We start from the raw sequence: 16,682 nt of genomic DNA on the forward strand, positions 1-16,682 counted from the left end.
TACAAGATGTAGCATCATACTCGAGAATTTACTGTTAGGGATGCGTCTGTACTATACTAACTACACGTTTGCTTGTTAGTACTGCTATTAGAACAAAAGTATCTGGATACATCCTCATCCGCTAAAAACCCACATTGTAATATTAATAATAAAACTTTGCGTGTCGAGTTATTTAAACGTGGATTTAATTGGCCCATCTTAAGTATCAGAGGTAAAAGTCGCCTATTTTATTCATAATACTTTTTTTCTCATATTAAACCCACGCATGAAGTATTTCACTTTCAGAGGATCGATATTCTGACTGACACTGAGTGTTGACTGGACAGATGGGATCGATAGATTTTAATTATTAAAACCTCTGGATTTCTAAGCCAGGCTTCGCGGTGGGTTTTCGGCTGTGGACCTTGGAGCGCAGCGGGGCGGGGTCTCTGTCAAACCTGTTGTGCGTCTCTCCGCGCGGACTGTGCGGATCCGGGTGTCTGCTGGGGTCTTTTGGAAGTTTCTCTGGCTACTCTGACGCCGGGAGGACGGCACATCAGCCTGGCGAGCTCAGGTGAGTCGGACCCGGACCTCATCGCCCCCCCTTGTCACGGCTCTGAGTTGTCCCGCTGCTGTAGGAAGGAAAAGGCGTGAGAGTCAGGCGTGTCTGCCCGACACACGCCAGACTCCATTCAGGAATGTAGTAGTTTTAGATGTTGCCAGTTTTCCGTTAGGCTGTTTATCTGAGGGAGGCAGCTACCGATGGTTTTAGAACCGGGAGGAGATGCTCTTTGACTCCGCTCAGAAACATTGATAATATGACCAGCAGCAGGTTATGTTCCCCGGGTTTAATTTACAGAGCCGTAAATACAGAGCGGCTCAGACTCTGGACTGGGAGTTTAAAAGTGGACATTCCCGTCAGGGAGTCTGGCCGGCGGTCTGAGTGAAGCCGGTTTAACAGCAGGAGTGATAAATGTGGTGCTGGGTTCAGTTTGTAAGTTTGCCTCCTCACTGAGTGCTTCTGTGTGTGTCCGTGTCGGCCGTTTCCAGCCTGTCCTGGCACGGCACGGCACGGCCGCAGCAGCCACTGAATAGCTGGCATTCCAACACACACAGACACACACACTCACACTCTGCGCTGCTGTTATGGCTGGAGCGAGTTTAGAAGTCACCTTTGCAGACTTGCATAAGGGAAGTGAGCATCACGCGACACTCTGAGAACATAAACAAAAAAACAATACAGACTCCCCCCCCTCCACCCATCCCCCTCCCTCCCCGTCCTCCCCCTCTCCTCCTCCTACACAAACACACAGAAAGTTGCTGGACCTGCTCTTTGTTCCATTTTAAATTAATGTGGTCAGTTTTTCTAGGGAAACTGGGCAGGGCTGCTGATATTTTCTGTTTGGGCCCTCGGGGCCCCTTAAGCTCCTGGATACCACATGACTCCAGGCTGATGCAGATCTGCTGGTCCTGATTCAGTTTTTAAAGTTGCACTGTGTTACCCTTCCACAGATCCTGCTCAGGCTTTAACTGCTGCTTTGTTGGTGTATCAGACTTCCTGTCTGTGGTTGCACCATGTTGGCTCCTGCTGAATGTAGCCTATAGAATAGTAAAGTTGTTGGGACTCCTTCCAGAGGCAGAAGTGGCACTCTGGTTTAATTTGCAGTGACAATCTGGTTGATGGTGCTGAAGGAGATTATCGGTCTGAGTCTGTGGTTTGCTGACAAAGTGGGAAAAAGAGCAAAATGCTCCGTTATTTTTTAATTTAAGGAACAGCTGAACCTTTTTTTGTTCAAACTCTTGATGTTCTGCATGAAGGTTTGAATTACTGAACACAATACATGGAAAACTGGGGAAAATGGTTTGTTCAGATACTTAAAGTTCATGCTTTTAAAACAGAAAGAAACTGTGTTTAAATCTGGATTCCAGTGCTCAGTTAACTTGCTTCAGTTTATCCTACTCTTCTTCCAGACATCTTGCTATCTTGGGAATGTTTCCAGTCACTTTATTAGGAATGTTTCCAGCCACTTTATTAGGTACACCTGTTCAACTGCTTGTTAGCACAAATATCTAATGAGGCAACCACATGGCAGCAGCTCAATGCATTTAAGCATGTAGACATGGTCAAGCTGACCTACTCATCAGAATGAGGAAGAACAGTGATGGTTGTTGGTGCCAGAGGATCTGTCCGAGTATTTCAGAAAATGATCATCTGCTGGGATTTTCCCAAACATGCATCTCCAAGGTTTACAGAGAATGATCTGTAAAAGGGAAAATACCCTGTGAGCTGCAGCTCTCTGGGTTAAAATGATGTGTTGACAGGCTGCTTTGAGGCAATAAGAAAGCAACGTTTACTCAAATAACCACCCATTGCTACCAAGGTATGCAGAAGAGCATCTCTGAACGGCCAACACGTTGAACCTTGAAGCAGGGTTACAGCAGCAGAAGACCGCACTGGGTCGACAGAAAACTGAGGCTGCAGCTCCCTCGGGCTCACCAAAACTGGGCAGGAGAAGACTGGAAAGATATTGTCTGGTCAGTCTCAATTTCTGCTGCATCATTCACATGATAGGGACAGACTTTAAACAGCATGAAAGCATCCTGCTTTGTATGAACAGTTCAGGCTGCTGCTGGTGAAATGGTATGGAGCATATTTTCTTTGCCCACTTTGTGCACCTTAGTACCAACTGAGCGTCTTTTAACCATCACAGCCTGCCTGAGTATTGTTACTGAGCATGTCCACACCTTTCTGACCTCAGTGTACCCATCCTCTGATGACAGCTGCCAGTTTTTAATGGTCACCAGGACATGAAAGCTGCAGGTGAAATATGAAAGAATCTGCCTAAAAAGTTTGACTTTTCCTCGACATTAAGTTTTAAAAACCTTTCTTTTCCTCTCAGATTTACTTGTACCTCCATCTGTGCTGCTTTTCGTTTGAACACCACGTCTTTCTTATAATTCTGGTTGAAATGATTTTCTGTTTGAATTTCTGACTGTACACACTCCAGGTTTCATTTATACAAAACCTCGTTCTTTTAGAGAAAAACAGAAAAAAAAAATCACAGAGACTTTGAAAAAAATCCAAACATGAATTTTGATTATCGATTAAATTATTTCAGTTTAACTCACAAGTAAAGCCGTGTTATTCCTCCAGCTCCTTTTTATTTAATAGAACAGGAGCTGCCCACATGCTGCATAAGTAAGACAATAAGATTATAATAGAACAACAAAATGCATCAAATACATAAAAACAGTCCAAATAATGAAAAAATATCATAACCGATGTTTAATAATCTTGATAAGAGATAGATGGAATAAATGGAAACTGATGAAAATCAATTAACAGATTTAAAATAGAGGCGGTGTGGTCAAAGTTTATTGAAAACAAAATGAAGGTTTCGCTGCTGGCAGTGAGGAGCAGCTCTAATGCATGACTTTGTTTCTTTGTGCAATCATTAGATTCCTGGAGCAGCCTGACAGTCACAGTTCAGGGCCGCACTGATAAAACTGTTAAATTGTAGATTTTCTGAATGGACTCTGGTTTAAAGAGACAGCCTGAAGACTCTTTTACCCGATTTAACCCAGAAACCCGAATGAAGCTGACCCACTGACCACCCTGGCATGTGATCGGCGTGAGGCAGTGACATCATGCTCCTCCTCCTCATCCTCCTTTTCCTCCTCATCATCAGTGAGATGAAGATTACTTAACCGAAATGCCCATTTGACTAATCTGAAGGGTTTAGTCTGAGTCCAGCTTCAGAGTCAGATTACTGCTTCTGCTTAATCACGTCTAATCCACACACACACACACACACACACACACACACACACACACACACACACACACACACACACACACACACACACAGGGTTAATGTGCTTTAATCTGCAGTTTTAGTCCAACTGGGCTTGCACCAGTAACACCAGTACAGAGTGCTCTAGTTTCCTGAAAGTCACCATCGTGTTTCCTGCTGCAGAGGATTTGATGCAGTGTTAGCAGATGAGCTGATCTGATCAGCTAATTGATTAATCAGCAAATACAAATAGAGTGAGGTCTTTTTAAACGGGGCAGAATCTGCAGAATCAGTGACAACATCACTTCACAGATGTGAGAAATATGTGATCATTTTAGTACTGTGTGTGATCATTGTGAAGGCCACTTTGGTTGCAGGTGTTAATGTGTCATTTCTATATTTATATATGCTCTGGTTGTACAATGTACTTTACTACATTGTGCTGAATGTGTTTGTGGAGGTGCGAAGGCATAAATAACAGATAGAAAAAAGGTCTAAGTGTTCACGATGATGTGAGAGAAAGATCAGAATAAATAAATGTTAACGAGGAAGCTTCTTTCGGCTGCTCCCTTATTCACAGCGTGTCTGATTTGGCAGTTTTTACACCGGATGCCCTCCCTAACACAACCCGAAAGAGTTTTGTTTTTTCTCCTGGGATCGAACCGGGGATCTTTTGCTTGTTAGGTGAATATGTAAACTAATATTGGTCATCATATTTAGGAAACAAGTTGGAGACGGTGGAGATGGGGGGGGAATCCTAATACAGGGGAAGAGGATTGTTAAATGTCCCCAGGAAGCATGACTCCCTCGTTCCCAGACAGAGTACTGACTGTCGTGCTCACCTGTCATTTTTGAGTATCTTTCTCTGGACAGGATCCAAATAATTTGACGGAGATTCTTCAGAAATGTCTTGCTCAGTGGTTTCTTGCTTCTGGTTCTCCACCCCCCGCCCTGTGCTCCCAGTGCTGTGGAGAGACTCTGAGGGAGGATCTGCTTCTAACATCTGAACTCAGTTCGTGTATAAAGGTTTATAAAGTAACAACAAGATAATCGGGGTTAAAATTTTACTCTCATAGTATTTTATGTTTGCTTTACATTGCATTACCACACCCTCCATAAATAAAAGCCCACACTGACTCACAAGAGGAAGTGACATTTTCTCAGTGAGCCTGTGGAAAGATCATCAGGCGCTCCTGCAGCTGCCTTTGTCTCTCACAATCTTTTACTGGGTCATGTGATACTTTATAGTCCCAAAGATGTGAGTCATGACCAAGATAAAACAGCTGGATGTCCTCCCTCACACCCACCTCCTTATTTTCACTTATTAATATAAAATTAAAGTTCAATAAGTTGAGGAGATCCAACATAAAAGGAAACATTTCAAAAAGTTTAGTAACTGCACAATGTTTGTTAAGTTAGTGAATAATCATGTTCAGTCACCTTAATTACAATTATTACATTTAGATAAGTTTGACTGAAGCCATGTGGAGGCAGAAGACATCCAAGCAGGTTCTATTTTTCTTTCATAATCTACTCATTGTTCAGAAAACGTCAAATGACATCTCAATGAGAGCGACGGAGCACGTTTTTTCCTCTTTCTTCTTTTGTGTTTAGAAATGACTCACAATACTTATCAGTAATAAAACTGCTTCCGGATAATTTCCCGTCTATCTGCTAATTGAGTAATCGGGTCAGGTGTGGACTGCTCGCTGGTTTCTGGGGAAATAATGCTACTGACATGTGTGAAGGGGGCCAACGGGGGCCCCGCTAACAACTCCTTCCCCTCAGGAGGGGAATTATTATCGTCAGCCCTGCAGATAATGTGATAAAGACTTTTGTAATTATTTATATAACTCTGTCTCCTAAAGATAAATGACAGTTTGGGGAATATGAGAAACACAAAAAAGAAAAAATAAAGAAAATACATTTGAGTTGAAATGTGATTTGTTTCGTAAACACGCAAAAATAAAAGTGTTCGCCCGGTTTGCTGTCAGTCTCGAGGAGCTGAGCTGAAGTCAGTGTGACGTGACGGAAACAGCAACAGTGTGTGCGCTTCACTGTTTGTGTGTCTGATTAGCTGTCAGTTTCTAATACAATTTGTGTGACCATCTGTTTTACTCCACTGTACACACTGTGTGTGTGTGTGCGTGCGTGTGTGTGTGCGCTCCTGGGAATTGTTATCACATGTTCCATGTATGCACACACGCCTGCACAGGTGCTGTTATGTGTCTGCAGGTTCTTTTAAAGATAATTGGAATTCATTTAAGATCTAATATCTGCAGAAGGTTCAGTGAGCGAGGCTGATCTCCAGATCTGGATGATGTTTGGGAACGCGATCACTTAAGATCAGTTAAGTCTGGTTTAAAAATAGGTAGAAAAGTTTGGTGTGTTTGTCGGTGAGAGTTCCCGGCTCCTTCTCTGACACATTATGATGCAGTGAACCAGAAAGAGTGAAAACATACACTGGGCTATATCTTTGCTCTGATAAGGAGCAGCTGTACTCACCAGCACACAGCTGAAACAGTCATCAAGCTGTGTGCCGGCTGTGTGCCCCGTCACGATTGGCTAATATGTTGTAAAGCAGATTGGGTTTTTGAGAGGCGGCGGGGCAACCGCCATCACTCCATCACTGGCGTTGGGCATTTTTCCCATGAATTTCTACTCAAGAGTCTCCTGAGTGGCGACTCACCCGCACGCTCGCTGCTGTGTCAGCTGTAATCTTGCTTAGCGCAGCTACCAGTGAGCCGCATCTTCCCACAGAAAGCTTCCCCCGATCACTGCTCGCTGTATCTCTGCTTGTCTAAGTGTCTAAAAGTCTCCAGGTTTCATTTGTTTCCTCCGAGCGAGGAGCTTCGCGAACCAACTGAAAGTCGTCCCGCTCGTTTCTCAAACCGCCCTCCTCCATGCTGTCTGCAGCAGCTCCTCGTGATCTTCACTCAGACCTCCTTACTTCTTTATCGACTTATTTATAACGTTGTAGTCTTGAAAGTTAAGATATAAAGTAAACTGTGAGCATTTTTGTGGATGAGCAGCAGAGTAATGACTGCTGTAGCTGCTCTTGGCATGGTTTTCAGTTCTTCTCAGTTTTGTCACCTGAAGCTCTTTATTAGCGTTTATCTTGAACAAACATCAGCAACAGAAACAGCAACAGTGAAATAACCGGAGATTAGCTTCAGCGCTCAGAATATTAAAAACAGGATTCTCCTTCAGAGTCACATTTTCCAGCAAAGACCCTGAGACGAACCAGCAGAGCCGCACGTATCAGGCCGTAGATTGATCAGCTGATCAAAGGAGAATGACTGTTTAAGTGTTTGAATCAAGAACTTCTTAAACATGCTGACGTGAAGCGAAGTGTTTTCATGGTTTAGACTTTTGCTGACGTCACACGCTGCTCTGTGAAACTGAGCCGAGCTGTTCTCTGATGTTTTATGCACCGAACGATTAATCGATCTGTGGCCCGAATGATGTTTGCTGCTTTTCATACATAAAATCTGATTAGAACATAGTTTGACTTATAAAAACAAGAAATACAGAGAAAATCTGACTTTATGTTTTATCGATTTATGTTTCTGAATTCTTAATAAAATCAAATCTCCAAACATAAATTCCCCCAAACGGACCTCAGAGTCCACCTGGAACCAGAATCAGACCCTCTGAGCAGAAAACGGCACTGCTGGTTTGGGTGAACTGACCCTTTAATGTTATTAATCCTGTAGGACAACCACTGGCTGCAGAACATCAGAGGATCTTGTGTGTGTGTGTGTGTGTGTGTGTGTGTGTGTGTGTGTGTGTGTGTGTGTGTGTTTCATGTGTTCCTGCAGATGAAAGAGTTGCTGGTTTGATTCCTCAGGGACTCTCAGCCAGCGGCTGGCTGCTACTGATTTTAACCACGACGACGCACACACCAATCCTCAGGAGGCTGTGTGTCTGCGTGTCTGCGTGTGTGCGTGCGTGCGTAAGTGTGTGTGCGTGCGCGTGCGTGCGTGTGCGTGCGTGTGTGTTTCTCCTGATCCAGGTTCCATCATGTTTTTCTTTTGTTTTGGTTGCATTCTTCTGAGCAGCTTTACTTCAAGAGTACGAGTTTTCTTGGCTGAAGTTGTCTCACTCCCCGTGTTTTGTTTGGACACTGTGGCAGCCAGCTATCCCAGAATGCATTTCACACTCCCCCAGCGGCTGAATGGAGGTGCTTCATTTTTCCCTCCAGGGACTGCTAGTCAATCAGCGAGGACTCCAGCAGCTGCAGAGCTGAATTCAGAGCCTCAACTTTTACACTGAGGATTAATCAGATTGATCCAGTAAATTGAATCAAAGCGGACTGATTTTCTGTAAATAAACCCAACCTCAGGGTGTAAAGAGCATGAGCCAGAGTCAGTGTACTACAGGTGCAGTGTGACAGGTACTAAGTGGTGGTGGTGGGGTACCGGGGTGTGACATCAGCACAGGGGAAGCCTGAGATCAGCAAAGCCACAGCATTTAGAAGAAGCTGTCATTCAGTGAGTTTTTATTTTTTCTATTGTCCAAACACTGTATATAAAAGATGGACACAAACCCCATGACGACACCTCGTTTCTGGATGGACTTTGCTTTGAAACCTGGGTGGATAAAGCCAGCCAGAATCATTGGTTGACATCTATAATGCTGTTGGGTCAAACAGTAAACATCATTTAAATGACTGTTTGTAAACTATTACAATATCTATTCAAAATGTAACTGATTACGGGCCAACTGATACAGAATATTTAGGATAAGGACCCAAATGCAGGACTGACGAACACAAAGGGGTGGCTGATTCTGTGATGCATTGAGTATTTCTTCTTCAGTCACCTTTCTCACTCAGCATGTGTTAATAGACCTCTCTGCTGAATCACACTTGTTATTAATCTCTGGCTTTGTTCCACTGCATGTCTTTATCCTGTTTTCCTTCTCTCACCTCAACCAATCCTAGCAGATGGCCCCGCCCCTCCCTGAGCCTGGTTCTGCTGGAGGTTTCTTCCTGTTAAAAGGGAGTTTTTCCTTCCCACTGTCGCCAAAGTGCTGCTCATAGGGGGTCATATGATTGTTGGGTTTTTCTCTGTATGTATTATTGTAGGGTCTACCTTACAGTATAAAGGGCCTTGAGGCGGCTGTTGTTGTGATTTGGCACTATATAAATAAAATTGAATTGAACTGAATTAAACTAAAAGAGGCAGCTTTATTGCAATGTAGCAAAATTACTCAATACAGAAACCAACAACAGGAAACTGGAAATGAGGAACTGAGATGCTGGGAAACTATAAACTGGAGAGCTAGAAACTAGGAGCGTGGATGATGAGGACCACGGAGAAAACACTCAGGACGTGGGGATGCCGAGACAACGGGCAGAGGAAAACACACGAGGGACTAACGAGGGAGGTAGAAACACAGCTGGGAGAGATCAAACATAACAAGACGGGGAATACACTAACACAAGACGTGAGACTGTCAAAATAAAACAGGAAACATGAGACAAACACAAAGACATGGACTTGACACTGAGACAAGGAGACACAAAAAACATGAAACACAGGGAGACAGAAACCTAAAGACTATAAACTATAACATGAGCACAAAACCATGAAGAGAAACGAGACCACCAACAACAACAAATCAAAGAATATGAACTCAAACCAGAAAGAACCAGAACTGATATTTGGTTATTTAAAAATATGTATTGGCCAATTTTTGTTACCGTTTTTGCATTTCAACACACAAAGCACAAATATTTCCCTAACATCATCTTTTTATCCTTAGTTTTCACATGATGTCAGAGCTACTGGGACATGCCCACCTGGAGCACTGCAATCCTTTGCCCTCCAGCCATCCTTTGAACGTCTTCGAGTTTAACTTGCCAGATAGCTCCTGTGCAGTCGGTTGCACTAATCAGCGTTTATTTACAGCTGCCAGCAGGGCAGAGTTTGTGGAGTATGGCACCAACACCTCCCTCCACAGCAGCCCCGGCTGTGGCGGCTCATTTAAACCGTAGGAATGATTTACCTGACACTGGAAGAATACTCGGTTGACTTCACTGTTATGATGCGACATTAATGTGACAAATTAATACTACTGGAACTTCTCTGGCCCTACTCTGTCCAAGTCAGCAAAACATAACTGTGGTAGTTCATTTAAGCTAGCTATGTAGCACTTATGTTTGTCGTAGCCACACACAAGTTCTTGTTCTTCATCTCCCACACGGCCGCCTTACCTACCCATCCACAAAGAAAATGCATGTAGCTGTCTGTACTTTGAAAGCTTTCATCCTTGCAGTGGTGTGAGGTGAGCAAAGATACACGTAGATAACACTGAGCTGAAACTCTGGGGGACACATCACCACTTTCAGAGATTTAAATAAAACCGCTGGTTTTGGAACAAGTCCCCAAAATTTGTAGTTTCTCTTCACATCTTAGTTTTCGATTGATGGATGTGTGGATAGATGATCCAAGTCAGCGGTCCCCAACCCCCCGGCCACAGACCGGTACCGGTCCATGAGTCGTTTGGTACCGGGCCGCGATAGTTGAGGCTCAGGTGTGAAATTTATGGTTTTCAGGGGTTTTATCGTTATTTTTTAATTTGTTTTTATCATTAACTCGGTTTCCCTGGGTCTTTTCCCGTGTGTTATGAATAAATCTTCTTTTTTTTGTACCGTACTGGTTTTATTTTGTTGTATTTACCCGCGACACCTAAACCGGTCCATAGCGCAAAAAAGGTTGAGGACCGCTGATCCAAGTAATCTTGCCTTGAGACAGGTGAAAAAAAAAAACGATTTTGTTGTGCAGTACTCCGACTGTCCACAATCTGCCCTCATGATGGAGTAATGTTTGGCCCGCCAGGGTAGCGAGTTGGTCATGTGACTAAACAAAATATGAATGATCACATTAAGTCAAGGACTGCTTGGATCTACTAGTTGTTGTACTGTTGCCTTCTGTTGAACAAACTGTGTGATGTCATCATTTTATATCATTGATGGGAGTTTCTCCCATCTCTTCTTTACTGTTTTAGATTTTCATTTATTAAATATACAGGCCAATATATGGCTAAAATGGACCAATATATTGGCCCTCCCAGTAAGGCTCTAATGAAGGCACATCTTTCCCCGGCACTGCAGACATCCTGTCAGACAGACAGAGGTCCTCTTTAATGGGGATTCCCAGGAGCCCAAAGGTGGGGGCTCTCTTCAAAGACCTCCTTGGTCTTTGTGGTATTTCAGAACCAGGTTATTGTTGAACATTGTATGTTTTCAGGTTCTGATTCTCCTCCGTAAATGCAGCTTCATTGCAGTCTGATGAGCCTGATGGCTGTCATATCACCCGCAAACCTAACAATAGGTTTGGAGTGTGGCTGGGCTAGCAGCCATGCGTGAAGAGTGCATGAAGGTGGGGGCTCATCACACAACCATGGAGGGATCCCAGCGCTCAGGGTGGAGGATGTGCACTCGCCCAGTTGGAGAGTCTGGAGGCAGCTGATGAGGGAGCGGAGCGTGCCGAACAGCTTCTCCTGTGTGACTGTGTTAACACCAAGCTGTAGTTAAAGAAGAGCATCCTTATGTTGGTGCTGTGTCTGTAAAGGCCTGCAGGGAAAACGTACTCACCTGCTGCTAGACAAATTGGTGTTGGTCTCTGTCAGCTGGCACAGTCACAGCGAGCATTTTAACAATATATCTGTTAAAGTTTTGATAAACAAGGCAGTCCACTGCAGAACGTGGTTAGCTGTCACTGTATTCCTGTGGTTTCGTGCCGGTTTACTCTGACACAGCGGAGATAAAATCACTCATTTTTTAATGCAGAACTTGTTCATCCAAATGTCATCTTAGCTTGCCACTGTGGGTGTTTATAGCTTACCAGCACAGACAGGCACAGCTGTATGGGAATGCATCCTAATGAGGGTTTACTAGTGTTTTACACTGCTGACTTATGAGTGATTCCTTTAACCAACTAGTATTTTGGGCGATAACTCCTGAGGGCATTGATGTTCCCTTGCTGTGACGTCCCTAAAACTCACCTGAAGGTATTTTACTGCAATCAAAATCTGAACTATTGTGTCCAACTCGTTTATCAAAAACATGATGAACATTTTTCACTTCATTTTCTGGACTTCACGGCTTTTCCTTCAGGATTATCTCATGTGTGCCCTCTAAGAAATCTGAGAGAGTGCGAGTTACTGGTTATATTAGAGATTCTCTGGCTTAGACTGCAGTCTGCTTCTGAAGTCATTTAATGGACAGACTGAGGATAATCTCCACCTGCTGTGAGAACCAATGAAGTCAAATTCACACAAAGATGGTGGAAGAAAACACGCTTTAATTGATGTTTTTGAGATTTTCATGAAATTTGGTTACAGCTTGTTCTACATTTGGACAAAAGCCTGCTAATGTAAAATAACTCAGTTATTTAAGTTCTTATTCAGTGATATACTGAGCGAAACTTCTTAAGTTTTAGATGTATAAAAGACATAGAAGGATGTCCCCACGGATTCATGTTTTTACCGGTTTTTGATATTTTATTGATGAAATTCTCAATCGATGAATCCTGCGGAGAGTCTTTGGATAAGTCAGAAATTAAAAATAGTTACTTCTGCGATGAACCATGGCAGAATTTAGTATTCTGCGACGGTTCATTAAGTGGGCCGTGTGCAGTCTGCTGTAGCAGGTGTGTTTGATGTTTTTTGTGGCGTCTTGAACCTGAACTGACAGAACTGATAAGACGGAGGAAGAGGAGAGCGGAGGAGGGCGGGGTGCATTGTGGTGTTTGGGGGGTGGAGGGTGACCGGAGGACAAGTTGAAACAAACAAAAACTCACAAAGACAAGTAAAGGGGGGTTCTGCATGGGTGTTTGGGGGTCTATTGTTGATCCCAGATTAGGGTGGGGCCTCCACACCGATTATACACACACACATGCATGCACCGTAGAGTGGAGTGTGAATGAAGTGTCCTTGATCGCACCAACTGCTGAGCCCCCCCATCCTATTCCTCAAAATCATCCAACCCTCCCCCACCCACCCTCCCATCCTCCCCCGTTTGTGTGTGTGTGATTTCACACACACACACTAACTGTGTGTGTGTAGCTGGAGGTGATATTAATAATCCATAAAGAAGCTGGTTTCTCTCAATCGCTCCCTGTGGAGCGCACACACACACACACACACACACACACACACACACACACACACACACACACACACACACACACACACACACACAGTGCTAACCAGCTGTCTCGCTGCCTGTCAGACAGACAGGATGGTGGAGTCACTTTCTGCCTTCTCACTGTAACACTTCAGTTTACAGTCACATATTTTCAGCTAATTTCCTGGAAACTTGAGCCGAATCTTTACCGACTCTGTTCTCAGCAGCGAGCGTTCGGGAGGACGTGCACATGGACAAATTAAACGATCACCACATGTGATGCGTTTATATTTAGACATTTTATACAGAAATGAACAACAACAACAAAAAATAAAAACCCTTCTTGCTGTTTACCTGCAAATTTCCATAAAACATCTGTGAGGTGCCATATGTTAGGGATCTGCTTTAGTGCATCTTCATTTTGACTGACGGTTCTGCTGCACGTGGTGGAGCTGCAGACATGCTGCAGTGTTCAGCTGTTTGTGGAAATTCCTTTGGTTAGTGTTTCAAGTGTCCTCTATGCTGTGAAAGTTCAGCCACTCAGCAGTTACTCTGACAAACTGATCTTTAGCTTATCAACAAATGCACCTGTAGTGTTTCCATCATAGACTGTTTATGTGCAGTTCCCTCATTTCTCTGAGCAAAACAGGCCAAATTTTGGGGTGGAATGCTAATGCTAACTTACCAGCTGACGCGAGCAAGCTTGGTTGAGAAGCTGCATATCGTTAATATGCAATGATTTTCAAATTTGCTTAAAAAGCAGAAGAAAATAGTGGATTTGTTGTTTAGGAGTCCAAATTAGAGTTATTTACTTGGATTCCTGAACAGAAAAAAATAGTTTTAGTGGTTGATTGTTTTGATTGATTCATTTCTGACTTTTCAGAGAAGTCTGGTGTGTCGGTTAAATCTTGCTATAAAAACATGAATTCAGTTTGTAAATTTTTAAATAAATAACAATAAAACTTTAAATTTTAAAGAAATTATAAGGACATAAAAATGATTTCTTGTTCTTATAGCAGATGGTCTAATAAACCATTTACAATATGGCCTCTAATTAATTAATTCTCTCATACTCTTATATAATATCATGTATTTTATTTGAAATGACAATTTATTTATATTTATCTACAGATTAAAAGTATACACACTAGAATGAGGGCTAACAAGGGAGGTTTTTACATAAACAAATATATAATTACGTAATTTTAAATAAGGTGTAAGTAATATTGTGTAGACTTCAGATGTTTTACAGTAAAGGTGACACAAATATTAAGTAATTTTAGGTACTACATAAGTAAGAACCACGTAATTTCTTGTTAATTTTGCAGAAAAACAAATAATATTTCCCCATCTTACAAAATTAAAGTACACTGTACAGTTTGGGGTGTGGCCTTACTATGGAGTGACTTAACCTGGTCCAGGTATTTTACAGCAAGGTCGGCACACCTGTCCTGCACACTACTTTTGGAAGTTGTGTTTGAACAATGATTGTGATGGGGGGAAAATGAAGTTCATTATAAGATGGCATAGACATGCAAATGTTGATACTAGTGATTTTTTTCTTGTAACCTGGTAAAGTAGAACAGCACATTTATATTGGTAAAAATACAGGATAGTTGAGAAACAAAACCTCTATTATGCACATCAGCATAATGAACAATAAATAACGATGGAAAAAAGCAAATCAAAAAACCAGGATATTCAAAGTGTAAGATGGGAAAGATTATCTATTTTTCTGCAAAACTACCAGAAACGCAGTACTTGAAGTTACTTGCAGTGTAATTTTTCCTTCTTTCCTGTAAAATACATAAAGATATACACTACTTGAAATGACTTATGCAGTACTTTAAATTACTTGCTGATTAATTTGTCTCCTTTCCAGTGAAATACCTGAAGTTATGCAGTTATTAAAATTACTCAAGCACTTTGGAAACTTACATATTACTTAAAATAACTTGTTTATTTGTGTCCTGTAAAATGTGTAAAATGTGCTGTATGAAAAGGTTGTGAGCAGGTTTGCTTTCACCTTACAGTCTCCAGAGTTGCAGGTAGCAGCAATGTACCAATTACATGTACCATCACTGCCAATTAAAGGCTTTGTAGTATTATAAAGGATGGGTGTAGCCATTGTGACATCACCCACTGGTTTGCATGGTACAGTTCTCAAATCCTCAAACTAAGTGTCTTCACTGACGCCATTTTTGGCTTTTTAAAAATTGCATGACAGGAGTACGCCCATCTTTTATATACAGTCTATGCTGACAGTGAAGTAGAAAAGGAGAGCTATTCCTTCCTCGACTGCTTTCCAGCACTCTGCCAGTCAGTTTTGAGTGGGTACTGCTTTTCAGCAGCACAGGCAGAAAAAATTGTTGTGCACAGATTTGGACCTGGCACACAAACTGCCAGCACCAAGAATTATAACATCCTCATAACACAGCTTCTTATACAGCTTCATTCGGGTGGATGCAGTTTTCTTTTTGCATGAGTGAGATTCATTCATTCACTCATTGGTTTTGCAGTGAGGTGCACAAACACTGCAGTTACTGGCTCTCGATGCTTCTCATGGTCAGCTGTATAAACACCACAGACTCACGGCACACCAGTATGAACAGCAGCCACAATCAGCCAGTTATGCCTCACCTCATCGTTGTCTTTATGAAAAGATAAGAAGCCCCATAAACGACTATTTATGAGCAGAGCAGGTGGAAGATGAAGCTTTTATTGGGGCAAAGTCAGCTAACTTTTTAAGTATCAGATTTAATTGATTATTCTATTCATGCAGCTTTTATGTCCCTGTGTCTCTTGAAATTAAAAATGATTTATAATACTTCAAAATAACTGCCAAAAATAAGCAGCTGGAGGCTTTTCAGCATGATTACAGAGCAGTAAGACTCGCTTACAGAAGCACTCGGGTTTAATTTTGTGACATGTTTTATAATAAACAAAGAAAGTAAATTAGAGCTGAAACTTAATTTGCTGAAACTGAAGCTAAAGTGAAAAAGAGCCAGTGACATTTTCCAGTGCAGGAGCTTTTCCTGGCAAGCAGCAGAGACAATCAGGTCTGAGCGAGGAAGTTGTTTTACACCCAAACTGCTCCTGCTCAGGGGAACTTTTCAAAAAACTGTAAAATCTAGACTTCTGTTTTATAAGCATGCTAAAAAAATATTCAGTCTTTCACAACGAAGGCCTTAAGGCAAAAACTATATGAAAGAAATCCGGTTACAGCTGCTACAATATGAATCACTCGCAGGACTTTAACTGAATTTGCTGTTGTAATAAGCATTTCAGCCTCCCCGGTATCAGCTCACTGACAGTCCAGAGGTGTTTGGAATAAAACTGAGCATTAATGGGAGTGTTTCCTCCCGTTTAGTGGGTCCCAGTGGACGGCAGCCACACTTCCACCTAAAAGCGAACCTGTTGGGATGTTTCACTCTCTCTTGCCTCCCTGTGACAGCTTTCACACGTCCATGGTGTTGACTGCAGCCTGACAGCTGAGAGAGGAGTCACATCACTCTTCATGTCACTGGAGCCAGTTTAAAGTTCAGACTTGCGGCTTTGGGTGAGGACCAGGATCCGGACCGGGACCAGAATTACGCAGGGTTCAGTTTCAGGATTCCTGCACAGACAGGAAGAAACTCGCTCTGTGGTTAAAGTCAGGCGAGTTTCCATGGAGACGGTCGGGGTTACCATGGTGATGAGGAGTATGGCTGACGGCGAGCAGTGAGGGACCTCAGAATGATAGGAATACCAACACGAGCGTGTGTGTGTGTGTG

The sequence above is a fragment of the Pelmatolapia mariae genome, linkage group LG20, assembly GCF_036321145.2.
Source record: "Pelmatolapia mariae isolate MD_Pm_ZW linkage group LG20, Pm_UMD_F_2, whole genome shotgun sequence".
Classification (NCBI taxonomy): domain Eukaryota; kingdom Metazoa; phylum Chordata; class Actinopteri; order Cichliformes; family Cichlidae; genus Pelmatolapia; species Pelmatolapia mariae.